We start from the raw sequence: 26,963 nt of genomic DNA, 5'->3' as shown, positions 1-26,963 counted from the left end.
TCATATAATGCACCCAATCCTAGTTTACATCCTCACCTGTGCTCAGTAAATGATCGGCTATTTAGTGTGTGTGTATAAAAAGAAACCCAGCACCCCAGACCTTCACTTGAACTGCACCTTGAGCTCTTGACAACATGCCAAAAATCCACCCTGCGACCAAAGCCTGGATTATCAAGAGGCTGAAGACCAGATCCACTGCAGAGGTGGCGGGCATCTTTAATGTGTCTCAGCGTCAAGTACAAAGAATTAAAAAAAAGATTTGAAGAGACTGGAGATGTGTTTGACTAGCCCAGGTCCGGCAGACCCCGCAAGACAACTGCTCAGGAGGAATGTTTGTTGGTTAGAAAATCCAAAGCAAGCCCCTCTTCCACAGCAGCAGAGCTCCAACAGGCCTGGTCACCTCAAGTCCCTGTGTCAACTAGTAAAAGTTAAATTCACCGCACGTGACATGCCGATCGTTAGCAAGGCACGGAAGCACCACTGGTCATAACAGACACTGCAGGTCCACAGTACTGGACAGGATCTTCCATAGGCGGACATTTAGATTACAATAGAGCTTATATTACACCGCTGGGACTTTCCGCCTTCTCTGTATATCACTATCTTAGCTGGAACAAGCGATTATGTGACAAAGGCTCTGGTTGAGCCGAAACGTTGTATATAAAAAAATCACAGATGCTGTAATATTCTGTTACGCTCCCAGTTTATGTATAATACATTTATACCAGACTTTGCATAAGAAACCTAGAGAGAGTGCAGTGAATTTAACTTTTACTGTTATTCTGGGCCATCAGTCCGTTACACCAGCACCTCGCCATATTAAGGCTGAGTGCACACCTAAACCTTTACCAGTGTCAACTAGAACAGTTTGTAGGATTCTGTCTCAAAATGGCCTCCATGGTCGAATCAGTGCCCAGAAGCCAGCACTAAACAAAAGGCAAATCCTGTCAGCCCGGTCCCCCGCCTTACTGCTTCTGGATACAATATACAGATCGTGCCTCCTCCTCCTCTAGCAATCGCCGGGCAAGAAGCAACTTTGGAAACTTGCCTGCTAGGTGGTGTGTGTTGTGTCTAGGTGTGTTATTTATGGGTCTTGATCTGATAATAAATTGGGGGTGATCTTTACCCAGCTAGCAGGCAAGTTTCCAAAGTTGCTTCTTGCCCGGCGATTGCTAGAGGAGGAGGAGGCACGATCTGTATATTGTATCCAGAAGCAGAAAGGCGGGGGACCGGGCTGACAGGATGCAACACGCTGCGCGCATGCCCAGGAATACCAGCCCCGAACTGTGCATAATGCATAACACAGTGCGGGGCGGGGATTCCAAAGGTGGGGGCCGCACTGCCCACGCAGGCGCAGTGTGAAAGCCTGGCTTGGACGGCAGACGGCCAGAGCTTACTGCGCCTGCGCAGAACAGTACTACACAGCGCAGGCGCCGGTTTGAAAATGTAAACAGCGCTGAGGGGGCGGCGCAGAAAGACCAAGAAGATGTGAGTGACGGCAGAGGAGCGTTTTGAGCTGGGGAGGGAGGACCAGCCTAAGTGGCTAGAGACACCAATTATGGCTAAGTATGAAATCGCTTTTTTGGGGGTATACTTGAACCTAAAACTAAAAGAGCCACCTTGTTAGAATGCAGCATTACTGCTGCACAAGGTGGCTCTTTTAGTTTATAACGGCTGGAGGGGGTGACAGTGGCCCTTTAAAGTGGCCACTTGCAAGTTGTTCTCCTGTTTGAATCTCTTCTGAAGAGTGGCATCATGGGCTCCTCAAAACAACTGTCAAATGATCTGAAAACAAAGATTATTCAACATAGTTGTTCAGGGGAAGGATACAAAGAGATGTCTCAGAGATTTTTAACCTGTCAATTTCCACTGTGAGGAACATAGTAAGGAAATGGAAGAACACAGGTACAGTTCTTGTTAAGGCCAGAAGTGGCAGGCCAAGAAAAACATCAGAAAGGCAGAGAAGAAGAATGGTGAGATCAGTCAAGGACAATCCTCAGACCACCTCCAGAGAGCTGCAGCATCAACTTGCTGCAGATGGTGTCACTGTGCATCGGTCAACTATGCAATGCACTTTGCACAAGGAGAAGCTGTATGGGAGAGTGATGCGAAAGAAACCGTTTCTGCAACCACGTCACAAACAGAGTCGGCTGAGGTATGCAAAGCACATTTGGAGAAGCCAATTTCTTTTTGGAAGAAGGTCCTGTGGACTGATGAAACCAAGATTGAGTTGTTTGGTCATACAAAAAAGGCGTTATGCATGGCGGCCAAAAAACACAGCATTCCAAGAAAAACACTTGCTACCCACAGTAAAATTTGGTGGAGGTTCCATCATGCTTTGGGGCTGTGTGGCCAATGCCGGCACCAGGAATCTTGTTAAAGTTGAGGGATGCATGGATTCCTCTCAGTATCAGCAGATTATTGACAATAATGTTCATGAATCAGTGACAAAGTTGAAGTTACACAGGGGATGGATCTTTCAGCAAGACAATGATCCAAAACACCACTCCAAATCTACTCAGGAATTCATGCAGAGGAACAATTACACTGTTCTGGAATGGCCATCCCAGTCCCCAGACCTGAATATCATTGAACATCTGTGGGATCATTTGAAGAGGGCTGTCCATGCTCGGCGACCATCAAACTTAACTGAACTGGAATTGTTTTGTAAAGAGGAATGGTCAAAAATACCTTCATCCAGGATCCAGGAACTCATTAAAAGCTACAGGAAGCGACTAGAGGCTGTTATTTTTGCAAAAGGAGGATCTACTAAATATTAATGTCACCTTTCTGGTGAGGTGCCCATACTTATGCACCTGTCAAATTTAGTTTGAATGCAGATTGCACATTTTCTGTTACTGTACAATAAACCTCATTTCAAGTCAGAAACATTACTGTGTCCAACAGTTATTAGATATATGAAACTGAAATAGCTGTTGCAAAAAAAACTATTTTTATAAAACATTAAGCCTAAGATTAATAGGGGTGCCCAAACTTTTTCATATAACTGTATAAGCAGGGAAAAGGAGGGCCACCGCAACTCGAGGGCCACTGCCTTGTGATTGCCCCCCAGGCTGAAAATTGCCAGCCAGCCCCTGGTGATTGGTGAGGACGGGGTGCAGAAGTGGAGTTTTTCCAAGAAGAGGCAGTGGGATGGGAAGGTTTAAAAGGTGGAGGCGGAGCTGAGGTGGAGCCTGGGCGGAGTCTCAAGGGGGCCCAAAAGTATTGTCAGTATAGGGCCCTAAAATTCCTGGTGGCGGCCATGCCTGGAAACCTCGGCTATGGGAAGTCCACATTAAATATGTTTAGTGGGAAAGTAGTCTTATACGGCTATGCTAATGGGAAAAAAAAATTATGGCTCTTATGAGGCAGGAAAAAAAACGGCTGCAAAAAAAACAAAAAATGTTTGTATCCTAAAGGGGTTAATATTTAATGCCTTGATAATACTCCAACATTGGCATACTATGTAAGAAAATCTGCCTGTTTACTTTTTATTCTTGTGTAATGTATTATTGTGTCGGATAATTTCAGCCTGTATTGATTTATACGCTGCAGTTGCATTAATTCATTAATTAATAAATGTATAGAATGATAGAAGCAACTAATGTTAAGAGGTGAGTCACTGCAATACCAAAACCTATACGACCTCGCATTATCATCCTCGCTCTGGCTGATGTTCTCCCTGATGCTGCGTTACATAATAGTCATCCATATCTGTTTCACAGTATCATCAATAATTCCTCGGCACGTGATGTGTGATCCGCTGCCCCAGGACCTCACGTCTGACTCATCCAATATTATTGGATATACCCTCATGTTCAGCCCTGGGACTGTGAGTATAAAGTGGATTCATGAGAAAGTGTCATAATCAATTACATTTACATGGACTAAATGCTGTGATGTTTCAAGCACTGCAGATGGATTTTATTCTTTCTTGGCTGCATAATTTTACGGGTTAAGTCCGGTCCCGTTATGAAAATATATTCTCTCCGTATAGAGAAGATCGAATTAAGCTCGCTATTATCTGATGACTATTTGATAAAGGATGTGATCTGCAATTTACTTTAATTAATTATGTTGCCTCATCCCCTCCAAAAAAAAAATCACTTCAAAGAGCCGGCCACTATGTGTCTCCCTTCTCTGTAAGTTGCTGTCCACTGCCTGTTGTAAAGTACAATCCATGTGTAGCAGCAGAGACGTCAAGATGGATTACAGGTCTTTTTCTTCCCACAGCAAGTGGGGATGAGTCTGCAGAAAGTCGGGATTAGTCTTTTTATTTTTACAGGAAGTGGGGGCCAACCTTAAGGCCCCGTCTCACATAGCGAGATCGCTAGCGAGATCGCTGCTGAGTCACAAGTTTTGTGACGCAACAGCGACCTCCATAGCGATCTTGCTATGTGTGACACGTACCAGCGATCAGGCCCCTGCTGCGAGATCGCTGGTCGTGTCGGAATGGCCTGGACCTTTTTTTGGTCGTTGAGGCCCCGCTGACATTGCTGAATCGGTGTGTGTGACACCGATCCAGCGATGTCTTCACTGGTAACCAGGGTAAACATCGGGTTACTAAGCGCAGGGCCGCGCTTAGTAACCCGATGTTTACCCTGGTTACCAAAAAAAACAAACAGTACATACTCGCCTTTCGGTGTCCAGGTCTGCTTCCTGCTCTCACTGACTCCCGGCCGTACAGTGAGAAGTGAGAGCACAGCAGTGACGTCACCGCTGCGCTCTGCTCTCACTGTACGGCCGGATCTCAGTCAGAGCAGGAAGCAGACGGCAAGGGACCTGGACACCGAAAGGCGAGTATGTACTGTTTGTTTTTTTTGGTAACCAGGGTAAACATCGGGTTACTAAGCGCGGCCCTGCGCTTAGTAACCCGATGTTTACCCTGGTTACCCGGGTGCTGCAGGGGGACTTCGGCATCGTTGAAGACAGTTTCAACAATGCCGAAGTCGTTCCCCTGATCGTTGGTCGCTGGGGAGAGCTGTCTGTGTGACAGCTCCCCAGCGACCACACAGCGACTTACCAACGATCACGGCCAGGTCGTATCGCTGGTCGTGATCGTTGGTAAATCGCTATGTGAGACGGGGCCTTTAGTCTCAGCAGAAAGTGGGGATTGGGTCTTCATCCCTCTACAAGAAGTAGGGGCAGGTCTATAATTATCTCTATGCTGCTGCCTATCTGCCAAACAGCACACAAGCATAAAAGTGAGGAAGACTTTCAGTTCAGGTCAGGCAAGCTACAGGACAATGGCAAGTGCAGTGGAGGGAGTAGGTTCCAGCACCTATAGTGCTGGCAAAATGCACACAAAAAAGTAGATAGCAATTTACAGAGCATGAGAATCAGGACAGTTCCTGTACATATAATACTGGTATGTCTACCAAAAACAGGTGTATGTTGTTGAGGGCAGCAAGATGCTTTTTATAAAGGTTTTATGTGAAAGACAGGAATGCTTTAGTACTGTGGAATTTCATCTATATAGCTTCCCATGGACAGGTGACTGAACAGTCGGGGTGCCTGTCCTGCTCTGCCCCTATTCACACTGAGGTTGGCTGACACAAGGTAAGGTTTTAATACTAGAGACAGGATAGGACCGTCCCGTTTGGGTCACCTTGTCGCGGTGGGATGGCTTTTATGCTTTTTTCATCAAAATAGTTTTTACTCGATACCCTATTTGTTTAAATGTACTATTACTGTTTATTTACTATATGGTATTTGCTTTTTTTTTTCTTGGATTTTGTCTATGAAATGGTCACAATGTGAACGTGCTCTTAAACTTGTCACATATACCAACTTATGTTCCGGCTAATTTCTTTGGTTTTGGCCAAGATAGAGTTGCTGGTTGGTGTCCTGACAACTTGCATCCAGCGCACATGCCCCAGTAATATAATACAAGGCGGTACCGAGTTCTTTGCTACCAGGTACACTGTGGCTCGTCACTGCTCTGACTAATGTAGGTGGTGCGGGGGCTCGCTAGAATTTCCAAATACCTTATAGGTATAATATACGATATATTACACCAATACAAATAGTTTATATGGAAAGTTTTTTTTCTAGTTGACTGTCTAGGATTAAAAATTAAAAAAAAGTCTTCCTTCTTCCACAGACAGCGCCACTCGTGTCCTGTCACTGTACTTGGTATTGCAACGTAGTAACAAACCTTTAATAAGATTACGCTGCAAAACTGAAGACAAAATGGACAAAACAGACTCCTCTTCTAATCCTGGACAAGCCCTTTATGTAGAAGACCTCACAGCTTGGCCAGCAATTTGGAATAAAACTGTGAACATAACATAATTTTAGCGTTTTCCTAAAGTCACTTTGTGACAATTGTAAAAATCCGGATCATGTTTAGATCAGTTATAATGGTCATTGGTCACGCGACACTTTTTTTTTTTACCCACAGGGGAACATTAAAGAAGTGACAAGGTCCAAAAGTAGCTCCAAAATGTTTTCCCATTGTCAGCACTTTCAGGAATATTGCGATCGTAAGTAATAAGAATTACTAGACGGTGTCTGGGATCAGATATATTAGATCCAGATCACATGTGGTGTCTCGCTGCTGAGCAATGGAAATCCCGACCAGACATAAAACTGACAACTCACCAAAACTCAGATGTGATCAACTGATAATACCTGGCTCCTAACTGTGTGCTGTGTTCCAGATCCGCAGCAACGTGCGGGCGAAATCGGGAATTAACCTCGTCGATGCCAGAATGTGCTGCAATATTGTACAATTTACAGCTCTGGCAAAAATTAAGAGACCACTGCAAAATGTTCAGTTTGTCTGATTTTTCTCTTTATAGGTATGTTTTTCAGTAAAATGTAAATTGTTCTTTTATTCTATAAACTACTGACAACATGTCTCCGAAGTTCCAAACAATACATTTTGTATTTATTTTCTGAAAATGAGAAATGGTCAAAATGAAAACAAAACAAACCAGTGCTTTCAGACCTCAAATAATGCAAATAAAACACGTTCATAATCATTTAGAAACAACAATACTAATGTTTTAACTCAGGAAGAGTTCAGAAATCAATATTTTGTGGAATAACTATGATTTTTAATCACAGCTTTCATGCGTCTTGGCATTCTTTCCTGGTGTCTTTCACACTGCTTTTGGATGATCTTATGCCACTCCTGGTACAATAATGTAAGCAGTTCTTCTTTGTTTGATGGCTTGTGACTACCCATCATCCTCTTGATTACACTCCAGAGGTTTTCAATGGGGTTCAGGTCTGGAGATTGGGCTGCCCACAGGGGTGGATTAAGGGTAGCAAGGGCCCCGAGCTGTTCAGACACTGTGGGCCCCCCCGGTCATGTGACAGGGTCATGTGACGGGGTCATGTGTGTCATGTTACAAAGATTTTTTAAGCCGCCACCATAACACGGTAGACACTTTTGACCAGGCCCTAATCTACTGTAACCTATTAAATATTTGGTAAAATATGCAATACAATTTAGGTATATTTTGATTTATTTTTAAATTTTTAAAATGATCAATAATATCACATACAAGGAACAAATACCACCACACCATGACCAGACCACATATTACAACCACAGTGATCGAATAATATCACATACAAGGAACAAATACCACTACACCATGTCAAGACCACATATTACCACCACATGGTGACCAAATAGCACATACAAGGGACAAATACCGCAACCCCATTTCCAGACCACATGTTACCACCACATAGTGACTGAATACTACAATACTGATCAGTAATTAAAAAAAACCCACCACAATACTATCACCATCAGTGCCATTATACACAGGAGATCTGTACTTAGTATGCAGTGTCTGTGTACAGGTAATACAGAGATCACTGGTGGTATTATACACAGGAGTGCTGTATATAATGTATAGGTAATACAGTGATCACTGGTGACATTATACACAGGACCTCTGTATATAGTATACAGTGTATAGTGTCAGTGTATAGGTAACACTGACTCACCAGTGACGTCTCTAGGTGAAGTCCTTCATCTTTCATCCAGCACAGACTGCCATCGTTTCTTCCAGCCAGGGCTCGTTTCTGCAGGAAATAACATAGTTATCTAGAACTCCGCTTGCAGAACACATTACTTAATTTTTCCCAACTTCTACATTACACCACATGAAGAAAAAGAGGCAACATAGTGTCACTCTGCACAGTAACATTTAAAACAGTATACTCAAAAAATAAAATAAATACATCACTGCAGGAATAATATCCCTTAATTAGCCCCTATGGAAATAATATTCCCCATCCTGGCCCCGTGTATCTCATTCCTGGCTCCAGTCATATGTTCTCGCATCCTGCCCTCTTGAGTATCCATTCTACCCCATATGATCTCCCCATCCTGCCCCATCTATCTCCATCATATCCATCCTGCCCCATGTCTTTCATCCTGCCCCGTGTCTCCAATCATGCCCCGTATCTACATTCTGCCCATGCCTCCAGTCCTGCCCCAGTGTGTCCAGCATATTGCCCCCAGTGTGTCCAGCAATCTGCCCCAGTGTCTCCAGCATATTGCCCCCAGTGTGTCCAGCATTGCCCCCAGACAGTGTGTCCAGCAATCTGCCCCAGTGTGTCCAGCAATCTGCCCCAGTGTGTCCAGCATATTGCCCCAGTGTGTCCAGCATTGCCCCAGACAGTGTGTCCAGCAATCTGCCCCAGTGTGTCCAGCATTTTACCCCCAGTGTATCCAGCAATCTGCCCCAGTGTGTCCAGCATTGCCCCCAGACAGTGTGTCCAGCAATCTGCCCCAGTGTGTCCAGCATATTACCCCCAGTGTGTCCAGCAATCTGCCCCAGTGTCTCCAGCATTGCCCCCAAACAGTGTGTCCACCAGCAATCTGCCCCAGTGTGTCCAGCATATTGCCCACAGACCAGCATTCTGGCCCGTGCCCCCCGGATTGCCTTTAGCAAAAAAGAAAAAAAAAAAACGAGTTCTCCTCACCCGACCTGTGCGCTCCAGCGGCGAGCTCCCTCCAGCAGCGCGCACTCGCCAGTGACTAACAATGACGTCAGAAGCCGGGGACGTGTGCGCTGTGCCTGCGGCCGACTTCAGCTGCCAGCCTCCAATTGGCTGGCGGCTGTTGTTAACTATTGACGTGCGGGCGCGCGCCCGCACGTCAATAGGTGAAACTGCCGCAGCGCCGGTAGGGGCCCGGTGAGCAGATGAGACGGGGCCCGATGCGGGCCCCCTCTCTGCCCACCGGTCCCATACACCAGTCAGGGCAGTAATGCCCTGATGGTGGCGGGCAATCTGAGTGGTAGCCCAGGGCCCCCCCACACCACTCGGCCCTGGGCTACCGCCCAGATTGACCCTATTATAATCTGCCCCTGGCTGCCCATGACAGGGATTTGATGTGGTGGTCCGTCATCCACACTTTGATTGACCTAGCTGTGTGGCATGGTGCATTGTCCTGCTGGAAAACCAGTCCCCAGAGTAAGGGAACATTGCCTGAGCAGAAGGAATCAACTGGTTTTCCAGGATAACCTTGTATGCTTCTTGATTCATACGTCCTTCACAAAGATTAACCTGCCCAATTTCAGCCTTGCTGAAGCATCTCCAGATCATCACCGATCCTCCACCAAATTTCACAGTGAGTGCAAGACACTGAGGCTTGTATGACTCTCCAGGTATCCGTCTAAGCATTAGACGACCAGGTGTTGGGCAAAGCTGAAATTTGGACTCATCAGAGAAGATTACCTTACTCCAGTCCTCTATGGTCCAATCCTTATGGTCTTTGGCAAACTTCAGCCTGGCTCTCCTTTGCTTCTCATTGATGAAAGGCTTTTTTCTAGCTTTACATGACTTGAGTCCTGCCTCTAGGAGCCTGTTACGAACTGTGCTTGCAGTGCTCTTCACCCCAGCTGCCATTTGCCATTCCTTTTGTAGGTCACTTGATGTCATCCTGTGGTTGCTGAGTGACATTCGAATAAGATGACGGCCATCCCGGTCAGTGGAGGGTCGTTTTCACCCTCTGCCAGTCTGTGGCTTTGTTGTCCCCAATAACTGCTGCTTAACCTTGTTGTAATGGACTGCCGTCTTCAAAATTTTAAGGATGGAGGCAACATGATGCTCCCTGTGTCCCTCTACTAGTAAAGCAAGAATTGAGCCCTTCTTTTCCTCACTCAAGACTTTTCTTTTCAACTCCTTTGACATGGTTAAAAGTTATTTTTTCATTTCTATTACTTTTGGGATATTACTAGCACTTCGCCATGCAGCTTGTCCTATTGCAAAAGGATTGTGAACACCACAGCAGGGTTTTTTATACTTTCCTTTGTTAAATAAGATTTGGTTCAGGTGATCACCTAATCAGAAGCACATTAAGTAGAATGGAATGGCTGTCAGACATGTAGAGAAGCGGATTTTTATAGAACTGTGCAGTGGTCTTTTAATTTTTGCCAGAGCTGTATTTAAAAATGTAAAAAAAATGTGTTTTCAAGCAACAGATAATTAAAGAGACAGTCTTCCTACTGACAACTAGGGTTGAGCAATATATTTGAAAAAACTGACCGTCACATCCATACATAGACTAAGTGTGAACAGGTGCTGAACCTAGAGTAACCAACTCATATATAGTCAAGTAAAAAAGGCAGCACACTGCAGCGCTAAGACATGCAAACATGAAACATGAAAACTGAACTGCAATACTGCACTAGAAATATGAAAAATGAGAGCGTTTAGCGCATAAAAATGGCCAATTTTATGTGTACCTGATAGCCCCTTTACGGCATCTCTCGTATATCAGGTCCTATATATGACTATATATGAGTTGGTTACTCTAGGTTCAGCACCTGTTCACACTTATATATACCCAAAGAAAGTATCTACTGACAACTCAATAAATAATTTTAATCAAATTCATTTTATTTGTATTAAAAGGACATAACACAACAATTATCATTATTTTATTAGAATTTTAACCGTTAAAATAACTGAATATATACTATTTTTAAAAAAATATAAAAAATATATATATATATATAAAAATATATAGCCTGTATGTGGGGGGCGACCTTTAGTTTTTTAGGGTCGAGTCGGGTTTTGTGAAACCCGACTGTCTTAAAAGTCGAGTCGAGTGAAATCGGCCGACCACCGTGAAAAGTCGGGTTTCGGCCGAAACACGAAACCCAATGAAGGAATTTTTTTTTTTTTTTCTTCTCTCTCTTTCTCTCTCTCTCCCCTCCGTCCCAGCACAGAAAATTTCGTATTGCACATTCCAAATCCCTACTGCGCACAAGCGATAACATGACGATAGGCGTTCACTCCCCTAAGACCTATGTCATCACTCTGCCCATGCTCATTCATTGGCTGAAAAAATGGCGCTAAACGCGTCATATGAAACGCGACTTTGGCGCCAAGATCGCGTACCGCATGGCCGACCCCGCACAGGGATCGGGTCGGGTTTCATGAGACGCCGACTTTGCCAAAAGTCGGCGACTTATGAAAATGCACAACCCGTTTCGCTCAACCCTACTGACAACCACTATAGCATGAGCTGTGGCATACCCAGGAGATGGAACAATAGGTCCAGAATAACTCTGCAAATGTCCTAATGAAAAACATTTTTTGTACTTTTTTTTTTAAACAGTAACTAAATTTTGCTATTTTATTTTAAATATTTACTATGCTTTTGAATTCTTTGTAGATCAGTGGGGCTTGAGGTCCTGAAATCTCCAATGATTGCTCAAAGGAGCACAGCTCAGGAGGCAAAAGTGCAGAACTGAGCAGCAGCCCACTCAGACAGAACAGTGAGCAGCGCAAAGACTTCTCAGGAGCAGGCAGCAGCCCCCAGTCACAGCACACTGGCGCCACCTAGACCACCTCAGCACTTTAACCCCTTAATCCCGTATGACGTACTATCCCGTCAAGGTGACCTGGGACTTAATTCCGGGTGACGGGATAGTACGTCATACGCGATCGGCCGCGCTCACGGGGGGAGCGCGGCCGATCGCGGCCGGGTGTCAGCTGACTATCGCAGCTGACATCCGGCACTATGTGCCAGGAGCGGTCACGGACCGCCCCCGGCACATTAACCCCCGGCACACCGCGATCAAACATGATCGCGGAGTACCGGCGGTATAGGGAAGCATCGCGCAGGGAGGGGGCTCCCTGCGGGCTTCCCTGAGACCCCCGGAGCAACGCGATGTGATCGCGTTGCTCCGAGGGTCTCCTACCTCCCTTCTCGCCGCAGGTCCCGGATCCAAGATGGCCGCGGCATCCGGGTCCTGCAGGGAAGGAGGTGGCTTACCGAGTGTCTGCTCAGAGCAGACACTGGTAAGCCTGCACCGATGTAAGTGAGATCGGTGATCTGACAGAGTGCTGTGCACACTATCAGATCATCGATCTGTGATGTCCCCCCCTTGGACAAAGTAAAAAAGTAAAAAAAAAAAATTTCCACATGTGTAAAAAAAAAAAAAAAAAAAAAAAATCCTAAATAAATAATAAAAAAAATATATATATTATTCCCATAAATACATTTCTTTATCTAAATAAAAAAAACAAAACAATAAAAGTACACATATTTAGTATCGCCGCGTCCGTAACGACCCAACCTATAAAACTGCCCCACTAGTTAACCCCTTCAGTAAACACCGTAAGGAAAAAAAAAAAAAAAACGAGGCAAAAAACAACGCTTTATTACCATACCGCCGAACAAAAAGTGGAATAACACGCGATCAAAAAGACTGATATAAATATCCATGGTACCGCTGAAAACGTCATCTTGTCCCGCAAAAAACAAGCCACCATACAGCATCATCAGCAAAAAAATAAAAAAGTTATAGTCCTGAGAATAAAGCGATACCAAAATAATTATTTTTTCTATAAAATAGTTATCGTATAAAAGCGCCAAAACATAAAAAAATGATATAAATGAGATATCGCTGTAATCGTACTGACCCGTCGAATAAAACTGCTTTATCAATTTTACCAAACGCGGAACGGTATAAACGCCTCTCCCAAAAGAAATTCATGAATAGCAGGTTTTTGGTCATTCTGCCTCACAAAAATCGGAATAAAAAGTGATCAAAAACGGTCACGTGTCCAAAAATGTTACCAATAAAAACGTCAACTCGTCCCGCAAAAAACAAGACCTCACATGACTCTGTGGAGCAAAATGTGGAAAAATTATAGGTCTCAAAATGTGGAGACGCAAAAACTTTTTTGCTATAAAAAGCGTCGCTGGTTTCACACTTGCGTTTTTGTCTGCAGCATTTTTTTGCACAAAAAAACGCATGCGTTTTTTCCCTATATTTAACATTGAAAACGCATGCGTTTTTTTTCTGCATGCGTTCATTTTCAGAAATACAACCTGCAGTATTTTCTTGCGTTTTTAAGCACATGCGTTTGCGTTAAAAACGCATGCGTTTTTATCGAAAAAAACCAGAAAACACACTGAAAAGCCACCCACCACCATCAAGGTGATAAAGAGATCCAAACCCTAACTCTACCCCTAACCTCACCCCTAACCGTTTAATGAACATTTTCTGACAGTCATAGTGCCACGTATTTCAGTGCCACGTATTTCAGTGCCACGTATTTCAGTGCCACGCATTTCAGTGCCATGTATTTCAGTGCCACGTATTTCAGTGCCACGTATTTCAGTGCCACGTATTTAAGTGCCACGTATCACGTATTTCAGTGCCACGTATCACGTATTTCAGTGCCACGTATCACGTATTTCAGTGCCACATATTTTAGTGCCACGTATTTAAGTACCACGTATTTCAGTTGCACGTATTTCAGTTGCACGTATTTCAGTTGCACGTATTTCAGTGCCACGTATTTCAGTGCCACGTATCACGTATTTCAGTGCCACGTGTTTCAGTGCCACGTATTTAAGTGCCACGTATCACGTATTTCAGTGCCACGTGTTTCAGTGCCACGTATTTAAGTGCCACGTATCACGTATTTAAGTGCCACGTATCACGTATTTCAGTGCCACATATTTAAGTGCCACGTATTTAAGTACCACGTATTTCAGTTGCACGTATTTCAGTGCCACGTATTTCAGTGCCACGTATTTCAGTGCCACATATTTCAGTGCCACGTATTTCAGTGCCACGTATCACGTATTTCAGTGCTACGTATTTAAGTGCCACGTATTTAAGTGCCACGTATTTCAGTGCCACGTATTTCAGTGCCACGTATTTCAGTCATGTTTAGGGTTAGGGTTAGGGCTAGGGTTGGAGGTAAAGTTAGGGTTAGGGTTGGGGCTAAAGTTAGGGTTGGGGCTAAAGTTAGGGTTAGGGTTTGGATTACATTTACGGTTTGGATTAGGGTTGGGATTAGAATTATGGGTGTTTCAGGGCTAGGGGTGTGGTTAGGGTTACCGTTGGGATTAGGGTTAGGGGTGTGTTTGGGTTAGGGTTTCAGGTAGAATTGGGGAGTTTCCACTGTCCAGGCACATCAGGGGCTCTCCAAGCGCGACATGGCGTCCAATCTCAATTCCAGCCAATTCTGCGTTGAAAAAGTAAAACAGTGCTCCTTCCCTTCTGAGCTCTCCCGTGCGCCCAAAAAGGGGTTTACCCCAACATATGTGTTATCAGCGTACTCGGGACAAATTGAACAACAACTTCTGGGGTCCAAGTTCTCTTGTTATCCTTAGGAAAATAAAAATTTGGGGGGCTAAAAATCATTTTTGTGGGAAAAAAAAGATGTTTTATTTTCACGGCTCTGCGTTATAAACTGTAGTGAAACACTTGGGGGTTCAAAGTTCTCACAACACATCTAGATAAGTTCCTTGGGAGGTCTAGTTTCCAATATGGGGTCACTTGTGGGGGGTTTGTACTGTTTGGGTACATCAGGGGCTCTGCAAATGCAACGTGACGCCTGCAGACCAATCCATTTAAAGCTGCATTCCAAATGGCGCTCCTTCCCTTCCGAGCTCTGTCATGCGCCCAAACAGTGGTTCCCCCCCACATATGGGGTATCAGCGTACTCAGGACAAATTGGACAACAACTTTTGGGGTCTAATTTATCCTGTTACCCTTGTGAAAATACAAAACTGGGGGCTAAAAAATCATTTTTGTGAAAAAAAAAAATTATTTTCACGGCTCTGCGTTATAATCTGTAGTGAAACACTTGGGGGTTCAAAGCTCTCAAAACACATCTAGATAAGTTCCTTAGGGGGTCTACTTTCCAAAATGGTGTCACTTGTGGGGGGTTTCAATGTTTAGGCACATCAGGGGCTCTCCAAACGCAACATGGCGTCCCATCTCAATTCCAGTCAATTTTGCATTGAAAAGTCAAATGGCGCTCCTTCCCTTCCAAGCTCTGCCATGCGCCCAAACAATGGTTTACACCCACATATGGGGTATCAGCGTACTCAGGACAAATTGCACAACATTTTTTGGGGTCCAATTTCTTCTCTTACCCTTGGGAAAATAAAAAATTGGGGGCGAAAAGATCATTTTTGTGAAAAAATATGATTTTTTTTTTTTACGGCTCTGCATTATAAACTTCTGTGAAGCACTTGGTGGGTCAAAGTGCTCACCACACATCAAGATAAGTTCCTTAGGGGGTCTACTTTCCAAAATGGTGTCACTTGTAGGGGGTTTCAGTGTTTAGGCACATTAGGGGCTCTCCAAACGCAACATGGCGTCCCATCTCAATTCCAGTCAATTTTGCATTGAAAAGTCAAATGGCGCTCCTTTCCTTCCGAGCTCTGCCATGCGCCCAAACAGTGGTTTACCCCCACATATGGGGTATCAGCGTACTCAGGACAAATTGAACAACAACTTTGGGGGTCCATTTTCTCCTGTTACCCTTGGTAAAATAAAACAAATTGGAGCTGAAATAAATTTTGTGTGAAAAAAAGTTAAATGTTCATTTTTATTTAAACATTCCAAAAATTCCTGTGAAACACCTGAAGGGTTAATAAACTTCTTGAATGTGGTTTTGAGCACCTTGAGGGGTGTAGTTTTTAGAATGGTGTCACACTTGGGTATTTTCTATCATATAGACCCCTCAAAATGACTTCAAATGAGATGTGGTCCCTAAAAAAAAATGGTGTTGTAAAAATGAGAAATTGCTGGTCAAATTTTAACCCTTATAACTCCGTCTCAAAAAAAAATTTTGGTTCCAAAATTGTACTGATGTAAAGTAGACATGTGGGAAATGTTACTTATTAAGTATTTTGCGTGACATATGTCTGTGATTTAAGGGCATAAAAATTCAAAGTTGGAAAATTGTGAAATTTTCAAAATTTTCGCCAAATTTCCATTTTTTTCACAAATAAACCCAAGTTATATCGAATAAATTTTACCACTAACATGAAGAACAATATGTCACGAGAAAACAATGTCAGAATCGCCAAGATCCGTCAAAGCGTTCCAGAGTTATAACCTCATAAAGGGACAGTGGTCAGAATTGTAAAAATTGGCCCGGTCATTAACGTGCAAACCACCCTCGGGGCTTAAGGGGTTAAAGATACAGTTGCGGCTCACTATGTCCTGGAAGTATTTTGCTGTGTTCCGGGACATAGTGCGCCGGCGCATGCGCACTAATGGTTTTCGGCTTTGCCCGCAGTTGGGCAAAGCATACTGCGTGTGCGCAAGGCAAGATTGCCTTGCGCAGGCGTGTACTACGGAGGACAGAGAATGAACTTCAATCCAATATTGTGGCCAGCATGCAGCCAGCGGGTAAGGAAAGAGTGAATCAAACACCCGAAAACCCCGCCCATATGACCGAAAACCGGTCCCGCCAAATTCAGGTGACAGGTTCCCTTTAAAGTAAATGCATACGGTACTCACCAACAACCCTGATTTTGCCTGTACAGGAGGGTGTGGGGCTTAGCAAAGTCACACTGAAAAGCGAACATGCCCAATTTGGGGACTTTTAAGAAGAGTCCTGGGGGCGGGACTTTAAGAGGAGCTCTCAGTTAGCATAAATATTTTCAACTGGTATAAATGCCGCTGCTCTCCTGAATCCGGCCATGTTTCTCTTTTGTTCCTGCTCCTCTCCGTTCCTGAGATATGGCTTTCTTTTCCCTGTATACTCATTTTACCAAGTGGGCGTAGATTTGAGTATCACACCCACTTGGCTAACAAGACAAGATTTATATACAGAATAGGAGAGTTCCATATCTCAGGAACGGAGAGGAGCAGGAAGAAAAGTGAAACGGCAATCTGGTCCTTTTAAAATATTCTAATTTTTTTTGTTTTATTCTAAGTAGTAACAAGTATGTAAATTACTTCCTGGAAAGGAGATTTTTTTTTAAAATGAAGATGTCGGCAAAGATCCTCAATAAAGGGAAGGAGTGAGCTTGTATACAGCTCCTTTTTCTTGGCAGTGATGAGCCGCAGGGTTTGATGGAGTGTGCACGGAAATGAGCAGATGGAGCAGGACACACCATTCCACTTCCCTGAAATCCGGGCTATTTCCTGGTACTTGGCGCATCTTCTGCAAGGATGACACATCCAGAACGGCAGAGTACAACATGTCACTTCTCATCAGCCGGGAGGGCAGTAAATGTTATTGCCGCTATTGATCGCTTTCAATTTGAACCTATAACCCGTTTTGTGGCTGAAGTGCTCACGGCAGAGCATTAATCTTGCATGGGGCTGAGCTGGGAGCAGTCACGCCATCATCTCGCCCGCTGGCGTCACAGGACGCACAGCTCCCATTGGCCGGCAGCACTGACAGCTCATCCGGAGGGACTTATCATCTTCCAGTCGGATGCCGCAGATTCAGTTTACAAACAATCACATGCCTTGTGCACGGCGATGACTTACAAATTTACTATAAAGTCCTCTGCTGATATCATCCCCGCTCAGTCACCGCTGCAGAAAACTCTCCGCTTACTGTACGGACAGATGTTCTGCTAAAAGCCCGCATTAAATTATCTTTAATTAGTGATAATGCCTTCACTCATCCTAATCGCAAATCAATACGAAAGTCGTTTAACTTCTTCACTGCTGGACTGCGAGGATAAAAGTTTTATTAGCAGATGCACTTCTGTAATGTTATACAAGAGACAGATGATAATAAAAAGATAGAAAATAGAAATGGAAATATGTTCAACAAGTAGATATGAGATCGATGCGAAAAAGAGAGATTTGAAATGAATAGGTAAATTCTGTAAATAGATAGGAAAGAGAGAGATGGGCAGAGATATATAGATATGAGATAACTAGATGGCAGCCCGATTCTAAAGAATCGGGAGTCTAGAATCCATATACACTTTATTTATTCAAATGTAAGAATAATTTGGTGGGCGGGGACCCTCGGCCTCCGATTTGGTTGGCGGGGCCCCACGACCTCCGATTTGGTGGGCGGGGTCCCTCTGCCTCCGCTTTGGTGGGCGGGGACCCTCGGCCTCCGATTTGGTGGGCGGGGACCCTCGGCCTCCGATTTGGTTGGCGGGGCCCCACGGCCTCCGATTTGGTGGGCGGGGTCCCTCTGCCTCCGCTTTGGTGGGCGGGGCCGCTCGGCCTTCGATTTGGTGGGCGGGGCTCCTCGGCCTCCGATTTGGTTGGTGGGGCCCCACGGCCTCCGATTTGGTAGGCGGGGCCCCTTATCCTCCGATTTGGTGGGCGGAGACCCTCGGCCTCGGATTTGGTGGGCGGGGCCCCTCGGCCTCCGATTTGGTGGGCGGGGCCCCTCAGCCTCCGATTTGGTTGGCGGGGCCCCTTGGCCTCCGATTTGGTGGGCAGGGGACCCTCGGCCTCCGATTTGGTGGGCGGGGCCCCTCGGCCTCCGATTTGGTGGGCGGGGACCCTCGGCCTCCAATTTGGTGGGCGGGGACCCTCGGCCTCCGATTTGGTGGGTGGGGCCAGGCCCCTCGGCTTCCGCTTTGGTGGGCGGGGCCGCTCGGCCTTCGATTTGGTGGGCGGGGCTCCTCGGCCTCCGATTTGGTGGGCGGGGCCCCTCGGCCTCCGATTTGGTGGGCGGGGACCCTCGGCCTCCAATTTGGTGGGCGGGGACCCTCGGCCTCCGATTTGGTGGGCGGGGCCAGGCCCCTCGGCTTCCGCTTTGGTGGGCGGGGCCGCTCGGCCTTCGATTTGGTGGGCGGGGCTCCTCGGCCTCCGATTTGGTAGGCGAAGCCCCTCGGCCTCCGATTTGGTGGGCGGGGACCCTCGGCCTCCGATTTGGTGGGCGGGGACCCTCGACCTCCGATTTGGTGGGCGGGGACCCTCGGCCTCCGCTTTGGTGGGCGGGGCCCCTCGGCCTCCGATTTGGTGGGCGGGGTCCCTCTGCCTCCGATTTGGTGGGCGGGGACCCTCAGCCTCCGCTTTGGTTGGCGGGGCCCCACGGCCTCTGATTTGGTGGGCGGGGTCCCTCTGCCTCCGCTTTGGTGGGCGGGGCAGCTCGGCCTTCGATTTGGTGGGCGGGGCTCCTCGGCCTCCGATTTGGTTGGTGGGGTCCCTCGGCCTCCGATTTGGTGGGCGGGGCCCCTTATCCTCCGATTTGGTGGGCGGGGACCCTCGGCCTCCGATTTGGTGGGCGGGGCCCCTCGGCCTCCGATTTGGTGGGCGGGGCCCCTCGGCCTCCGATTTGTTTGGCGGGGCCCCTCGGCCTCCGATTTGGTGGGCGGGGACCCTCGGCCTCCGATTTGGTGGGCGGGGCCCCTCGGCCTCCGATTTGGTTGGTGGGGCCCCTCGGCCTCCGATTTGGTGGGCGGGGACCCTCGGCCTCCGATTTGGTGGGCGGGGACCCTCGGCCTCCAATTTGGTGGGCGGGGACCCTCGGCCTCCGATTTGGTGGGCGGGGACCCTCGGCCTCCGATTTGGTGGGTGGGGACCCTCGGCCTCCGATTTGGTGGGCGGGGCCCCTCGGCCTCCGATGTGGTGGGCGGGGCCGGGCCCCTCGGCCTCCGCTTTGGTGGGCGGGGCCGCTCGGCCTTCGATTTGGTGGGTGGGGCCCCTCGGCCTCCACTTTGGTGGGCGGGGCCGGGCCCCTCGGCCTCCGCTTTGATAGGCGGGGCCGCTCGGCCTTCGATTTGGTGGGCGGGGCTCCTCGGCCTCCGATTTGGTTGGCGGGGCCCCTCGGCCTCCGATTTGGTGGGCGGGGCCAGGCCCCTCGGCTTCCGTTTTGGTGGGCGGGGCCGCTCGGCCTTCGATTTGGTGGGCGGGGCTCCTCGGCCTCCGATTTGGTTGGCGGGGCCCCTCGGCCTCCGATTTGGTGGGCGGGGCCAGGCCCCTCGGCTTCCGCTTTGGTGGGCGGGGCCGCTCGGCCTTCGATTTGGTGGGCGGGGCTCCTCGGCCTCCGATTTGGTTGGCGAAGCCCCTCGGCCTCCGATTTGGTGGGCGGGGACCCTCGGCCTCCGATTTGGTGGGCGGGGACCCTCGACCTCCGATTTGGTGGGCGGGGACCCTCGGCCTCCGCTTTGGTGGGCGGGGCCCCTCGGCCTCCCATTTGGTGGGTGGGGTCCCTCTGCCTCCGATTTGGTGGGCGGGGACCCTCGGCCTCCGCTTTGGTTGGCGGGGCCCCACGGCCTCTGATTTGGTGGGCGGGGTCCCTCTGCCTCCGCTTTGGTGGGCGGGGCCGCTCGGCCTTCGATTTGGTGGGCGGGGCTCCTCGGCCTCCGATTTGGTTGGCGGGGCCCCTCGGCCTCCGATTTGGTTGGCGGGGCCCCTTATCCTCCGATTTGGTGGGCGGGGACCCTCGGCCTCCGATTTGGTGGGCGGGGCCCCTCGGCCTCCGATTTGGTTGGCGGGGCCCCCGGCCTCCGATTTGGTGGGCGGGGACCCTCGTCCTCCGATTTGGTGGGTGGGGCCCCTCGGCCTCCGATTTGGTTGGTGAGGCCCCTCGGCCTCCGATTTGGTGGGCGGGGACCCTCGGCCTCCGATTTGGTGGGCGGGGACCCTCGGCCTCCGATTTGGTGGGCGGGGACCCTCGGCCTCCGATTTGGTGGGCGGGGACCCTCGGCCTCTGCTTTGGTGGGCGGGGCCGGGCCCCTTGGCCTCCGCTTTGGTGGGCGGGGCCGCTCGGCCTTCGATTTGGTGGGCAGGGCTCCTCGGCCTCCGATTTGGTTGGCGGGGCCCCTCGGCCTCCGATTTGGTTGGCGGGGCCCCTCGGCCTCCGATTTGGTGTGTGCTCTGCCTGGGGCCACTGTCCTCTGCCTGGGGCCCCATATGCTGCCTGGGGCCCCTGTGCTCTGCCTGGGGCCCCATATGCTGCACCGGAGACCGATGGGAGCGACGCTGGAAAACGATGAAGGCGGAAGCAGGTGAGTATAAGACAGGAGGCAGGGGAATTACATTTAAAGCACTACAGTGGTGCAATAAAAAAAACTGCCGGAGTGGTGCTTTAAGGCCTGATGAATTTGGTGTGCTTACTTTGAAATAAAATATTTTTTTCAGATACTTTGTTATGCCATGACTAATATGAGACCTAAGTAGTGTTAAATATGTCTAGATAGTCAGATATCAGACGATCATCAGGTGGGCTCCTGACCCAAAGCTCCAGTTTTCCTCTATGGTCTTTCTTCATAGTGTTTTCTAGACTGTATGAGACAATTTCGTTGTAGTCCAGCTCTACAAATATTTATTCCCAATGCCAAATTATCAGGAAGTTGAGTCCCCAGTGCTGCAAGGACACCACAGGTATCTGGTGATGCTGGTACTATGACCGTACACTCTCCTCTCATTAATAAGGTCGGGTAGTTCATGGCCGCCATACTTGAAACAATCATGTTAGAAGAAAACGTTCAGGTTTTGGGAGCAGCCTGACACGTGGGTCCTGAGTCACAGGTGGAAAAAGATGGTTCTACTTTTCGTGAACCGTCATCTTCACATCCTTGCTTGATCATCATGTGCCAGCGAACAGCACAGAATCACGACACAAGTCACAAGGCCAGTTTTCCACCATATGTGCCGGCCTTACATGTGACACTTTTCTAAAATAGTGTTAACATCAGGGCGGTGTTTATATCTAAGAAACTTTGGTAAATTTTCTAAAAATTGCTGAAATTAAATAGGTCTTTACTATTTTGGCATCTCACTTCCCAGTTGTAGAAATAATCATATCGGAAAGAATTAAAGGGGTTGTCAAGTATTTACATATTAATGGCCTATCCTTAAAAATTGTTTTAAAGAAGACACATAACCTCTTTCCCACATTCTTTTCAGTCCATTTGAAGCTAAGAAAACAGCTGCAGTTCTGAAACAGACACCCACCCAAGTTCAATTATTTATTACTATTATTTCCGGGAGAATGATAGAAGTTAGCTTAACATTCCCCTCGACAAGGATGAAAGACGCCCTCAAACATCTCTACTCAAATACACGAATATATCAACAGACCCACCATCAGTACTTGACTACGCACCAGAACCATCATCAGTAAATTAATAAGCCATCAGAACCTCTATCACTACATGAATACATCACCAAAACCAACATAAGTACATGAATACATCACCAGAGCTAAGAATAATTGAATACAAGAACCAAGCTTAGTACAACGATCAAATCATAATTTCAAGTCAGCTCGATAAACAATTGCATCGCATGATGAGATCGCGCTGCTCCGGTGACCTGGAAGGAGTCCCCGGATCCAAGATGGCCGCGGGACTCCTTCCGGGTCATGAGATGACCTAGCTTGCCGGCGCCTGCTGAGAGTTCCTAATAGCAGGCGCCGGCAAGCTTCTGCCCTTGCCTGTGGGATCGGTGATCTGACAGAGTGCTATGCACACTGTCAGATCACCGATCTGTGATGTCCCCCCCGGGACAAAGTAAAAAAGTAAAAAAAAAAAATGTCCACATGTGTAAAAAAAAAGAAAAAAAAAATCCTAAATAAAGAAAAAATATATATATGTATATTCCTATAAATACATTTCTTTATCTAAATAAAAAAAAATCACACAATAAAAGTACACATATTTAGTATTTAGTATCGCCGCATCCGTAACAACCCCACCTATAAAGCTATATCACTAGTTAACCCCTTCAGTGAACACCGTAAAAAAAAAAAAAAAAAAAAAGGAGGCAAAAAACAACGCTTTATTCTCATACCGCCAATCAAAAAGTGGAATAACACGCGATCAAAAAGACGGATATAAATAACCATGGTACCGCTGAAAACAACATCTTCTCCCGCAAAAAAAAGCCTCCATACAGCATCATCAGCAGAAAAATAAAAAAGTTATAGCTCTCAGAATAAAGCGATGCAAATACAATTATTTTTTTATATAAAATAGTTTTTATTGTGTAAAAGCGCCAAAACATAAAAAAATTATATAAATGAGGTATCGCTGTAATCGTACTGACCCGAAGAATAAAACTGCTTTATCAATTTTACCACACGTGGAATGGTATAAACGCCCCCCCTAAAAGAATTTCAGGAATTGCTGGTTTTTGTTCATTCCGCCTCCCAAAAATCGGAATAAAAAGCGATCAAAAAATGTCATGTGCCCGAAAATGGTACCAGTAAAAACGTCAACTCGTCCCGCAAAAAACAAGATCTCACATGACTCTGTGGGCCAAAATATGGATAAATTATAGCTCTCAAAATGTGGTGATGCAAAAACTATTTTTTGCAATAAAAAGCGTCTTTTAGTGTGTGACGGCTGCCAACCATAAAAATCCGCCCAAAAAACGCTATAAAAGTAAATCAAATCCCCCTTCATCACCCCCTTAGTTAGGGAAAAATAATAAAATTTTTAAAAATATATTTATTTCCCTTTTCCCGTTAGGCTACTTTCACACTAGCGTCGGTACGGGGCCGTCCCTCTGCGTCGGCCCGACGTACCGATGCATACTGTGCAAGCGCCGCACAACGGGGGCAGCGGATGCTGTTTTTCCACGTGCAGCACCCCAGAGTCCTGGTTGTTGCAGTACTGTGGCTCCGCCACTATGGGGAGCTGTGGTACGTCTGATTGCACCAAAGGAGTTTCTCTGACCAGGTACACTCACACCACACTTCACACTCCGGCCACCAGGGGGGGTGGTCCTATCTAGTAGGCCACTCCTCACAACTCTGGTAAAACTGGGGGTTGGACAGGAAGACAGAGAGAAGTAGCTGGGAAGAGCTAGTGAGAGGACCTGTCAGGGATGGGGATCCTGGCAGACTCCTCAGAGCAGAACTAACCAGTAAACAACGGGAATACAGAAAAAGGAGAAATACCAGAAGGGGTCTTGCTGTTAGACCGAGGCAACATCCTTCTGAGGCGCAAACAATCGGTGGCCGGAACGCCGAGCAAGTAAGAGACTTTAAGTACATTGCAAACCACGGCAGGACAGCTAATTACAGGTTGGCTGTCTCACTTAACACCTAAGCAGACAACGGAGGCAGCTGTGGGAGAGGGGCGACTCTAGAGTCCCGGAAGAACTCCAGGCCTACCCCGTCATACGGGTGCGTCCTACCATATCACCTGGAGGACGGAGAAAGAACAGTAGAGACAGAAAGAAACAGTTGTGAGGACTATCCCGGGAGCTCAGCAGGGAAGAACTACAACACCCAGCGCTAGAAGGTAGATACTGATTCCCACCTGTGAGGAGAACTCCTGATGTGTCGTTGGACCGGCCGGTCTCTGAAAACCCAGTTAACAGCGCTCTGGACTGAGGTCTCCAACATCTTCAGTAAAGAGGTAAAGAGACTGCAACCTGGTGTCTTCATTATTTACCGCGACCTGCACCGTTACAACACCGCTTATTGCACCGGACGTCCCCCACTGACGGACAGGGCCACGGACCGGGTCTAGCTACCGTGACAACCCCAGGACTGAGACCTAGAGGCCCGGCTCCGGGTACCCCTCGGCCCTGCGGCGGTGTGGGGGCGCTCCAACTTGGCGTCACGAACAGGATTTACTTAAGCCTGAAAAATCAGGTCATGTGTGCCTTGGAACTGTGATTTATTGTGCTTGGACTGTACTTTATTGAAAAGACTGTGCTGTGCCATTTGCCGCCAAAATTCGCCATTGCCGCGCGCGGAGGGAGGAGCCTTAGCTACGTGGGCGGGATCGGCCAAAAGAAGCGCGGAACGGAAAGCGCGGTGAGGCGCCCATCCCGGAAGAGGAACTCCGACCTCCAGCAGGTTAGTGGGAGGAAGGGACGGCCATGTCCGAGTCGGGAGGAGAGGAGGTGGCGGTCGCAGCCGCGGACGCAGGGGCAGCTCCGGTCCCCGCAGCGGGCGAAGCCGCGGCCCTAATACCACCACCGGCTGCCGCAGAACCCGCTGCTCCCATCAGCCAGTCGGACACTGCCGCTAATGCAAAAGCCATAATGCCCTTCTCCATGCCCTACCTGCCCGGAGCGGCCTGGCTCCCACGATACTCTGGGGAGGCGCATACGTTCACTGACTTTAAAGAAGGACTCTGCAGCCTGCTCGAGTTCTATCCCCTAACCGAGCCCCAGAAGGTCCATATGATAACCGGCCAACTCTTTGGGGCGGCTCTGAGAGAAGTGAAATCCTGGCCCGATGAGGATAAAGGAACTGCACAACAGATTTTTGCCAAGCTTAAAGCCACCTTTGATACTCGCACTGCTACAGAAATTAAACTGACTTTTTATGGATGCAAACAAAGGTCACAGGAGAGCTTGCGGGACTATGCTCTTAATCTCCAGGAGGCGATGCGGGCCATTAAGCAGAGTGACCCCGGCAGCATGCAGGATGAAGATAAAATCCTGAAGGAGCGGTTCATTGAGGGGCTCCTGTGCAGTCACCAGCGGGGCCAATTGCACTTCCTGGCCATGCAAAATCCAGACTTGACTTTTGCGCAGTTTAAAGATAAAGCTATCCAGGCATTGCAGGAGCGACAGCCCAGCCGCGCAGTACCACCCAGGCGCCCCGCTCTCACCTACCACCAGGAGGTGGCATCGGATACCCCAGTTGCCGCGGAGGCCGACGCCCAGAGCTTCGAGGACAACTCCCCTGCAGGACTCCGTCTCCAGATGCAAGAGCTAACCAAGAGCGTTGCTGCCCTGGCCCGGACGGTGCAGTCCCTGCAGGAGGCCCCCAAAGAGAAGATCCAGTTGGCTTCCAGCCCGGAGGATGTCCCTTGGATGCGACGGAGGAGGACTCCGCTGACCAGGAGCCGGCCCGACGATCGCTTCCACCAGGATGGACGACCCATCTGCCGCCGCTGTCACCAGGTGGGCCATCTTGCAAGGTACTGTCCTTTAAACGAGCAACCCCTGGGGCAAAGGGCCAACCCCCAGGAGTAGGACGGTCAGGCCCGCAGCATTGGAGAACCAAGTATATTGGAGGACGACCAGTTCTCCCTGTAGTGATTGATGGAATCCCCTTGAATGCTTTGCTGGACACCGGTTCTCAGGTGACGACTATACCTCACGTGCTCTACAAACAGTATTGGGAGGACGCTGATATTACTCGTGGCCCTGACGATGATTTCACCATAATCGCCAGTAATGGTCAGCCGTTGCCACAAGTGGGGTATAAGGAGGTCACCATCAAAGTGGGGCGGGTGGAATTGAAAGCCCAAGGGATTGTGATTGTAGATATTGATCGTCGAGAATGTAATCCCATGATGACTCTTGGTACTAATGTTATAGAAAATTGTCTTGCAGAAGTGATTGTTTTGTTGCAACAGGTGGCAGAAAACGCTGGCCACAGTGAGCAACGTGCCCTGCAGAAGGAAATCAGGGCTCTGATGCAGAGACAGCAGGTAGAGCTGACTGGTGGCGAGATTGGTCGTGTCACTGTAAGTGATTCAAACCCCATCGCGATACCTCCCAAGAGTGAAATGTTAATATGGTGTCGAGCAGCCATAGGCCTCAGGGGTAGGGACTACCAGGCCTTGGTAGAACCTGTATATTCAGACAATAGGCCTACTGTTCTGACAGCCCGGGGGGTGGTCGACGTCCGACAGGGGAGAGTGCCCGTACGTGTCCTTAATTGTGGGGAGGAAGAGGTCCACCTAACCAAGTATACCACGCTCGCCAAACTGTTCACTGTCAATAATAGTGTAATACAGACACCTGGACCCTTGGTCCCGTCAAACGTGGCGGAGAACAAAGGTTCTGCAGAGCACTCGAAAGACTGGTGTCGGGAAT

At 48.0% G+C, this 26,963-nt stretch overlaps 1 long non-coding RNA gene across 1 annotated transcript in view; it reads left to right on the top strand.

Annotated features, from left to right (window-relative positions):
• LOC143809059 (uncharacterized) overlaps positions 1-26,963 on the top strand; it is a 61,870-nt gene that overhangs the window by 14,727 nt on the left and 20,180 nt on the right. The window contains exon 2 of the long non-coding RNA XR_013222049.1: positions 3,726-3,832. This is a non-coding gene — a long non-coding RNA (uncharacterized LOC143809059). The remainder of the gene's footprint in view (positions 1-3,725; positions 3,833-26,963) is intronic.

The sequence above is a fragment of the Ranitomeya variabilis genome, chromosome 2, assembly GCF_051348905.1.
Source record: "Ranitomeya variabilis isolate aRanVar5 chromosome 2, aRanVar5.hap1, whole genome shotgun sequence".
Lineage (NCBI taxonomy): Eukaryota > Metazoa > Chordata > Amphibia > Anura > Dendrobatidae > Ranitomeya > Ranitomeya variabilis.
The sequence above is the reverse complement of the archived record's forward strand: the minus strand, read 5'-3'. Positions and strand labels throughout refer to the sequence as shown.